The sequence below is a fragment of the Marmota flaviventris genome, chromosome 13 (genome assembly GCF_047511675.1).
Source record: "Marmota flaviventris isolate mMarFla1 chromosome 13, mMarFla1.hap1, whole genome shotgun sequence".
Lineage (NCBI taxonomy): Eukaryota > Metazoa > Chordata > Mammalia > Rodentia > Sciuridae > Marmota > Marmota flaviventris.
In genome coordinates, this window is record NC_092510.1 from 101,254,314 (window position 1) to 101,263,526 (window position 9,213).

General features: G+C 46.1%; 1 long non-coding RNA gene across 1 annotated transcript; it reads right to left on the reverse strand.

Moving 5' to 3' along the window:
• Positions 1–7,193: 7,193 nt before the first annotated feature.
• LOC114098225 (uncharacterized) lies at positions 7,194–9,213 on the reverse strand. The gene is made up of 3 exons (XR_003583702.3): positions 9,110–9,213; positions 8,048–8,134; positions 7,194–7,633 (listed from the first exon to the last, which is right to left on the reverse strand). It is a non-coding gene; the product is annotated as an uncharacterized lncRNA (long non-coding RNA).

Genomic DNA, 9,213 nt, shown 5'->3' on the forward strand with positions numbered 1-9,213 from the left:
TCCCAAACCCTTGCAGACAACACATTGCTGACACGACTCAAGGAGTAGCCACAGAGAGTGCACCCCTATATTCAACACCCCTGCATGTCTCAAAAGTCACCAGTCACACACAAAGCCACCTTCACCCTCCTGGAAGACGGCTGAACAGTCCGAGAGAAGCAAGGTGGCAGAAGAGAACTGTCCTTAGTGGGACTTTGTAAGTATATAGAGTCAGGGAAACTACATTCTGGGGAGAGTGGGGGAGGCAACACTCAGGACCAACAGAGAAGTGACAGTAAGTCTAAGCTGCATGAGCATCAGAAGGGTAATGCCCAGAAATTTGCAACCAGCCCTGATGATAGCCACAGACCAGCCGTCCCTACGGCAGGAAGAATCCACGGTTCATGCCAGTGCTGAGTCCAGGTCAGGAATTCAGCCTGAGAGGGTCTCCCACAGAGCAAGGCGGCTTTAGGGAAGAAAGTCAATATCCAGCTCAGCAAGCTCCCAGAGTGCTGTGGCCAGGAGCCATCTTGAGAAGGTCCTGTTGGGAGGGACTCGACTGCTCTTGGGAGGAGAAAACTCAGAGAACCGCAATTCAGAGTCCCTGTGAACACTCTGCCTCACCGAGTAGGTGGATTGGCTGCAAAAGACAGCTGTGGCTGGGGAAGGGGTGAACCTGAGCCTGCTGAAGAGTATGAGCCAAGGGCACTGTGGGCTGCGACAATAGGGGGCACAGCGAGAGTGGAGGGTACAGCAGTCTGCATTCCCACACCTGCTGCATTCCATGCTGTGAGTGTCACTGCCGTTTGTTTTCCTCCTTCTGGAGCAGGGGATCACGTCCAGCACCTCATGGAGGCGGGTGCATGTATGTGCCACTGAGCTGCACTCATAAAACCATGGAGAGAAGTGGCATTCTATGACGGTCATGTTTTCTAGTCCTGTTTGAACCTCGGCAGAGATTCTAACTCTAACAAAGGGGAGAGAAAAGCCCCCAGCTGGTAAGCAGGCCCCAAGTAGATATGGTTAGGGGGGTCCAAATGCCTGCTCTGGACACTCACCCCATAGCAACAGCACAGAAAAAGAACCGATGGTCATGGACACTGCACCTAACAGGGACTTCAGCACCAAACCCTTGCAGACAACACATTGGTGACACGACTCAAGGAGTAGCCACAGAGAGTGCACCCCACACCCCCTGCTGTGTGCAACACACCTGCCTGAACCACCAAGGGACCCCAGCCCGGGAGGCTTCAGACAGAGCAGGTCCCTCAGCTCTGACACCACACACACTGTCAAAGTCACCATCACGGGCAGAGAAGCCACAGGGAAACTGCAGTGTTGAGTCCACCTGGAATTAAATTCATCACTACACAGCAAACAGATAGCCCAGGGCACATCACGGAGAGAAGGCTATTCCTTAAGAATGGCCCCACATAAAACGGAAGAGACGCTTATCCCAACAGATGCAAAATCTAAACATGTAAATACAATGTGTAAAAAGCAAAGCAACTCGACTCTTCCAAAGGTTGACAGCTCTCTAATAACTGACTCCAAAGATATTGAAATGGATGAACTATGGACAAAGAATTCAAAATAATAAGGTTAAAAAATTAATGAACTCAAAGAAAATTCAAATAAGCAGCCGAATGAATTAAGGAAGACAATGTAGAATATGAAAGAGAAATTCAAAAAAGAGGTAGAGATTCTGAAAAAGAACCCAACAAACCTTGGAAATTAAAAACTCAATAAGTCAATAAAAAAAGTCAATGAAAATCCTCACCAATAGACCAGATCAAGCAGAAGACAGAATATTAGGGCTGAATAACGAGGTTGGGGAAATGCCACACTCAGGCAGTAATAAAGAAAAAATAATAATGAATGAAAAACAGATGAGATCAACGGGGCACAATTAAGGCCAAACTTTTAAATATTTGATATAGATAAAGGAGCAGAAGAACAGGCTAAGGGCATAGAAAACCTATTCAATGAAATAATATCAGAAAGTTCCACAAATCTCAAGAAAACATGGATGTCCATGTACAGGAAAAACCTGGGACCCCACAGAGACTTGACCAGAAACACATGTCTCTGTGACATATTACAGTTACCTGCCAAAGGTACAGAAAAAAGAAAAGATACTGAGAACTGCAGGAGGGAAGCCGCACGTCACTTACAACAGTAAACCCATCAAAATCACATATTTCTTAGCAGAAACTGAAGGTGGCAGGACAAGGAATGATGTATTTTAAGCTCTGAAAGAAAATAACTACTATATCCAACAAAGTTACTCTTCAGAGTTAAAGAAATAAAAAATAAGCATAAAGCAAAGGGATTCCTGACCACTAAACTAGCATTCCAGAAGATACTCAAAGAATCTGACACACAGAAGAGGAAGCAAGATAACTACAACTAGAGAACATGGGAAGGAATGAATCTCCCTAGAAGAGTTGATGAGCAAACGAGAACGAGGAAAGACTCAAACACTATTGATTTAGTAAGTCATAAAATCCCTAAGATGAATAAGGGAGCAAGAAATGAATCTCATGTAGATTATATGAAACAATTAGAAGAGAATCCATAGAATGACAGGACTTAGTGCATACTTTTCAACAATGACCAAAGGCAAATGATTTCAATTCTCCAATTAAATGAAGCAGACTGGCTGACTGGATTGTAAAACAGACCCAACAATCTGCAAGAATCAGCTCACTGCGACGATATGAACCAAGTACAAGTGAAGGGAAAGAGAAAGACGTCTCAAGCAAGAGGCATCTGAAAGCCAGCAGGAGTAGCAATGCTCAGACCTTTCATAATTGGGCTTCTAGCCAAAATTAGTCAAAAGAGACAAAGAAATTCACTACATATTGATAAAGGGAACAAACCATCAAGAAGTTATGGCAATTTGGAGCCGACCCCACAATATGTAGATCGGAGCCAACTTTTTCTTCTATCAGCTGCAGAGTCTCTGATTTGATATCAAGCTCTTTGATCCATTTTGAGTTAACTTTTGTGCATGACGAGAGAAAGGGATTCAGTTTCATTTTGTTGCATATGGATTTCCAGTTTTCCCAGCACCATTTGTTGAAGATGCTATCCTTCCTCCATTGCATGCTTTTAGCCCCTTTATCGAATATAAGATAGTTGTGATTTTGTGGATTGGTCTCTGTGTCCTCTATTCTGTACCATTGGTCCACCCGCCTGTTTTGGTACCAGTACCATGCTGTTTTTGTTACTATTGCTCTGTAGTATAGTTTGAAATCTGGTATCACTATACCTCCTGATTCACACGTCCTGCTTAGAATTGCTTTTGCTATTCTGGGTCTTTTATTTTTCCATATGAATTTCATGATTGCTTTATCTATTTCTACAAGAAATGCCATTGGGATTTTGATTAGCATTGCATTGAACCTGTAGAGAACTTTTGGTAATATCGCCATTTTGATGATGTTAGTTCTGCCCATCCATGAACAGGGTATATTTTTCCATCTTCTAAGATCTTCTTCTATTTCTCTCTTTAGGGTTCTGTAGTTTTCATTGTATAAATCTTTCACCTCTTTAGTTAGGTTGATTCCCAAGTATTTTATTTTATTTTTTTTTTTGAGGATATTGTGAATGGGGTAGTTGTCCTCATTTCCATTTCAGAGAATTTGTCACTGATATTCAGGAATGCCTTTGATTTATGGATATTTATTTTATATCCTGCCATCTTGCTGAATTCATTTACTAGTTCTAGAAGTTTCTTGGTTGAAATTTTTGGGTCTGCTAGGTATAGGATCATGTCATCAGCAAACAGTGCTAATTTAAATTCTTCTTTTCCTATATTTATGCCTTTAATTTCTTTCGTCTGTCTAATTGCTCTGGCTAGTGTTTCAAGAACTATGTTGAATAGAAGTGGTGAGAGAGGGCATCCCTGTCTTGTTCCAGATTTTAGAGGGAATGCCTTCAGTTTTTCTCCATTTAGAATGATGCTAGCCTGAGGCTTAGCATAGATAGCTTTTACAATATTGAGGTAAGTTCCTGTTATCCCTAGTTTTTCTAGTGTTTTGAACATAAAGGGATGCTGTACTTTGTCGAATGCTTTTTCGGCGTCTATCGAGATGATCATATGGTTCTTATCTTTAAGTCTATTGATGTAGTGAATAACATTTATTGATTTCCGTATATTGAACCAGCCTTGCATCCCAGGGATGAATCCTACTTGATCATGGTGCACGATCTTTTTGATATGTTTTTGTATCCAATTTGCCAGAATTTTATTGAGGATTTTTGCATCTAAATTCATTAGGGATATTGGTCTGTAGTTTTCTTTCTTTGAGGTGTCTTTATCTGGTTTGGGAATCAGGGTGATATTGGCCTCATAGAATGAATTTGGAAGTTCTCCCTCTTTTTCTATCTCCTGAAATAGATTGTAGAGTATTGGTATTAGTTCTTCTTTAAAGTTCACCCATAGCACAAGAGTTAAAAACAAGAATCAACAAATGGGACTTACTCAAACTAAAAAGTTTTTTCTCAGCAAGAGAAACAATAAGAGAGATAAATAGGCATCCTACATCCTGGGAACAAATCTTTACTCTTCACACTTCAGATAGAGCCCTAATATCCAGAGTATACAAAGAACTCAAAAAATTAAACAATAAGAAAACAAATAACCCAATCAACAAATGGACCAAGGACCTGAACAGACACTTCTCAGAGGACATACAATCAATCAACAAGTACATGAAAAAATGCTCACCATCTCTAGCAGTCAGAGAAATGCAAATCAAAACCACCGTAAGATACCATCTCACTCCAGTAAGATTGGCAGCCATTATGAAGTCAAAGAACAACAAGTGCTGGCGAGGATGTGGGGAAAAGGGTACACTTGTACATTGCTGGTGGGACTGCAAATTGGTGCGGCCAATTTGGAAAGCAGTATGGAGATTCCTGGGAAAGCTGGGAATGGAACCACCATTTGACCCAGCTTTTGCCCTTCTCGGACTATTCCCTGAAGACCTTAAAAGAGCGTACTACAGGGATACTGCTACATCGATGTTCATAGCAACACAATTCACAATAGCTAGACTGTGGAACCAATCTAAATGCCCTTCAATAGATGAATGGATAAAAAAAAATGTGGCATTTATACACAATGGAGTATTACTTGGCACTAAAAAATGACAAAAACATGGCATTTGCAGGGAAATGGATGGCATTAGAGCAGATTATGCTAAGTGAAGCTAGCCAATCCCTAAAAAACAAATGCCAAATGTCTTCTTTGATATAAGGAGAGCAACTAAGAACAGAGCAGGGAGGAAGAGCATGAGAAAAAGATGAACATTAAACAGGGACGAGAGGTGGGAGGGAAAGGGAGAGAGAAGGGAAATTGCATGGAAATGGAAGGAGACCCTCATTGTTATGCAAAATTACATACAAGAGGATGTGAGGGGAAAGGGAAAAAAACAAGGGGGAGAAATGAATTACAGTAGATGGTGTAGAGAGAGAAGATGGGAGGTGAGGGGAGGGGGGATAGTAGAGGATAGGAAAGGCAACAGAATACAACAGACACTAGTATGGTAATATGTAAAAACGTGGATGTGTAACCGATGTGATTCTGCAATCTGTATACGGGGTAAAAATGGGAGTTCATAACCCACTTGAATCAAATGTATGAAATATGATATGTCAAGAGCTTTGTAATGTTTTGAACGACCAATAAAAAAATTATTAAAAAAAAAGAAGTTATGGCAGCCAGGTGCGGTGGCATACGCCTGTAATCCCAGCAGCTCAGGAGTCTGAGGCAGGAGGATCACAAGTTCAAAACCAGCCTCAGCAAAAGCAAGGCCCTAAGCAACTCAGTGAGACCCTGTCTCTAAATAAAATACAAAATAGGGCTGGGGATGTGGCTCAGTGGTCAAGTGCCTCTGAGTTTAATCCTCAGTACCTCCCCCCTCCAAAAAAAAAAAGATGTCATAGCAACTGTAAATACATATGCACCAAATTTTGCAATACTACACCCCTAAAACATCCTAAGTGAAGGAAATAAGTGCAAAAAGTCACATTTATATAAAAATGTCTTGAAGAAGCAAAGCTTTAGAGACAGAAGGTGAGGGCCCAAGGCTGGGAGGGGCCTGTGGAGTGAATGTTAAAAGACACAAAGGAACTTGAATTGATTTCACTATTCTGTAACATGACCGAAAATAATTAAAGAGTACACTTAAAAGAGGTGAAAGTTATGATATGTAAGGACACCTCAATAAATCTGTTTTTTTTTTTTAAATGCCACCCAGCATAGATCGCTGGTCCTAAGCGTAAGGAAGAGAGAAGGTGGGTGCATACAGAGCAGGTCTGAAGTAACACATGCAATTCCAAGGAAGACTTTTGACCTCTTCTTGCCCGACAAGGGTGAAACTCATGGGGACAGCTATACCTGGCCTGCTCCCATTTTCCACAACTGCGGGTTGACCAGTGCTCCAGGGAGCCAGTGCTCTCTGGGAAGCCCCTCCACAGAGCAGCCAGGAGCCACCCCCAGCTTGCTCCTGCCTCTCCAAGGCTGGCTCCTCTTCCTGCGGAGTGTAGCTCAGTTGGTAGAGTGCTTGACTTGTATGCACAAGGCCTCACTGGCTTGCTGGCTCCTCCTCAGCAGGCGGCCCTCCCCCGCCTACGTGGCTGATTTTTGGGGCAGGGCTCCCCCTGCTGGCTGCTCTCCTGGTACAGCAGGTACCAGGCCTTTCACCATGCATGTCTCTAAGACCACCTCCTCACCTGGCTCACTGTGGCAGGTGCCCTTCCTAGCACCAGGGCTTCTTCAGGTGTTCAGTGATATTTGTTGGATGAATGAATAAATGTTTGGAAATGGGGATAACCTGAGAAGGGCACTAGCGGGCTGGGTTTCTCAAAAGACCTGCACTTCTTACTCTTCAGGATGCTCTGCGCAGATCCAGGCATGGGCCAGGCCCCACACCAGACCTCACACCAGACCTCAGGGCTAAGGACACCCATGCAGACACTGGTCCTCCAAGGGCCCCAGACTGGTGAGATGGTGAGTCCTGGGCCAGAGGGCCTCGCGGGCACTGGGTGTGCTGTCCCCTGACTGGGTGTCTAGGTGTGTGAAGACTTGTCAGCCTGTGTGTTTCACTCTGGGAGGAAAGGGACAAAGGAGGGAGGGTGGGAGGCAGGAAGTAAGGAAGGAAGGGAAAACACAAAGTAGAACGGGGAATGCCACCCATCGTGGTCTGAGGAGGTCCCCAGAAGGGAAAAGGGACTGAGACCCTGGCTGAGGCAGGCATTTATTTAGGAGAGCAAGCTTTATTCAGTAAAGCAAGCAATGGAACGGGACACACATGCAGAAGGAGGGTGGGGCCACTCAGCCGTAGCTGCTCTTTGGGGGTCTTGGGCTCTTCTTTTTAAAGGAAATTCGGTGAACAGTGAACATGAGAAGTGGGTGGGGTGACCTCAGCCGGTGACCTCAATCCTCTTAACCACGGAACACAGGGCAGGTCGCGTGCCTGCTTCTTTCGGGGACATCCAGGCTGACATCGACACCTGGGATACACCATGTAAGTCTCCAACAGCACCTTTCCCCTGGCTTTAGTCCATCCAAAGCGCATGCTGGGGCTGGGATGCAGCTCAGTTGGGAGTGCTTGACTTGTATGCACAAGGCCCTGGGTTCCATCTCCAGCACCACCACCAAAAAAAAAAAAAAAAAATGTTGCGTTACGGTACGCAGGCATCTCAGCCACTCACCACACCCAGGAGGACCAAGGAGGTTTAAGGGTTCTCATCTGGAGGAGACAGCTTGGAGAGTGAAGGTGATTTAGAGTTGGTCTCCTTTTCCCTTCCTGCTAGAGTCCTTTGTAACTATGCTTATCTCTTTTCTCCCGCTTCATGATGGACCCGGAAAACTTAGCCATAATAGGAGCGGCAGGCCACAGCCCGGGATAAACTCCCAACTCCTCAAGTGCTTCCCTCTTGTGTAGGCAGGGCGGTGCTCTACGGCTCTCCAAACCTGTCTCCAGTGGGCAAACTGGCCTCCCGAGCCCCACCCTCCCAATTCCTGAACCCGGCCTGGCTCAGAGTAAATACTCACAAGCTGTGAGCCCAGGGCCATCAGCCCACAGTGTCCTCCTCCATCAGCTAAGTAGGGCCTCCCCTCTATTTCATCCTTCTCCTAGTTCTGTGATGGGGTTTTAGGATAGAGAGAGAGAATCTTAAAGTCCCACAAGCCTGAGATGCCCAAAGCACAGCTGGAGATCTTGAGTGGCTGGCCCTTGGCCAGACCCATTTAAAATGAGGGAAAGTGCAAACAAAGGAAAAACTCTTCAGATTGTACATTCCACCCTGTCCCCATCTCCTGTCCAGCCCCTGCAGCCCCCTCTAGAAACATTAACTCCCCACACCCACCAGTTGCTGCCTCTCCCTCTGAAGGCCTGGGTTGGCCTTTGAGTAGTATTCCTGGCTTTTCCCAAAGACATCTCCATTTAGAGAGTGCTCCCCCCATCCCTTGAATGTGGATCTGTTTTCCTAAATAAACCTGTCTGTGACTTTGCCCGGCATGTGCTGGAGTTATCTGCCATATTCCAAGGATCCTGCTGGTCCTGAATCCAGTTGTCCTTTCTCTCTGGAAAATCCTGGTACCCGTCCCTGGAGACACCTCTTGTCCCCCTACAATCCCAGTCCGACACCACCACCCCCCGCCCCCATAGCAGTGCCTAAACAGTGCCCTAAATCAGGCATAGTGCTGGCTCTGGGCACCTCGGCCCTGGTTCTATGTCCTTCCCACCGCAGTTCACAGACCTGCACCCGGCCGCCAGGGTTCCCACGTCCACTCGCGCTCTGCTGTCAATTCCCATTCTGCAGAGGGCTCTGGGAGTCACACTAGGAACTCCAGTTCGGGGAAAGGCAGGTGAGCATAGAGGGACCAAGAGAGGCGTGGAGAGTTCCCAACCTGACCAACAGACGGGGGGGGGGGGGGGGGGGGGGCCACTAAACCGCCTTGGATCGCGGCAGCATGGTCATGGCTCCGCGTCCGCACCTGTCGCCACCTTCTGCCAGGAGCCTCGGAACCGGGTGAAGCACAGGGCAGCCGCGTCGCAAGAGGACAGGGGCGCTAGGGAGCATCCGCGGCTGCCCGCGGGGAGGACTATCATACCCAGGACTGTGGCCAGGACAGGGGCCGCCAGCGCCGGTCCGGCAGCAACCGAGACCATCTGCCTCTCCAAGAGTCCTGCTCCTTCCCGGTCTCGCGGCCCTGAG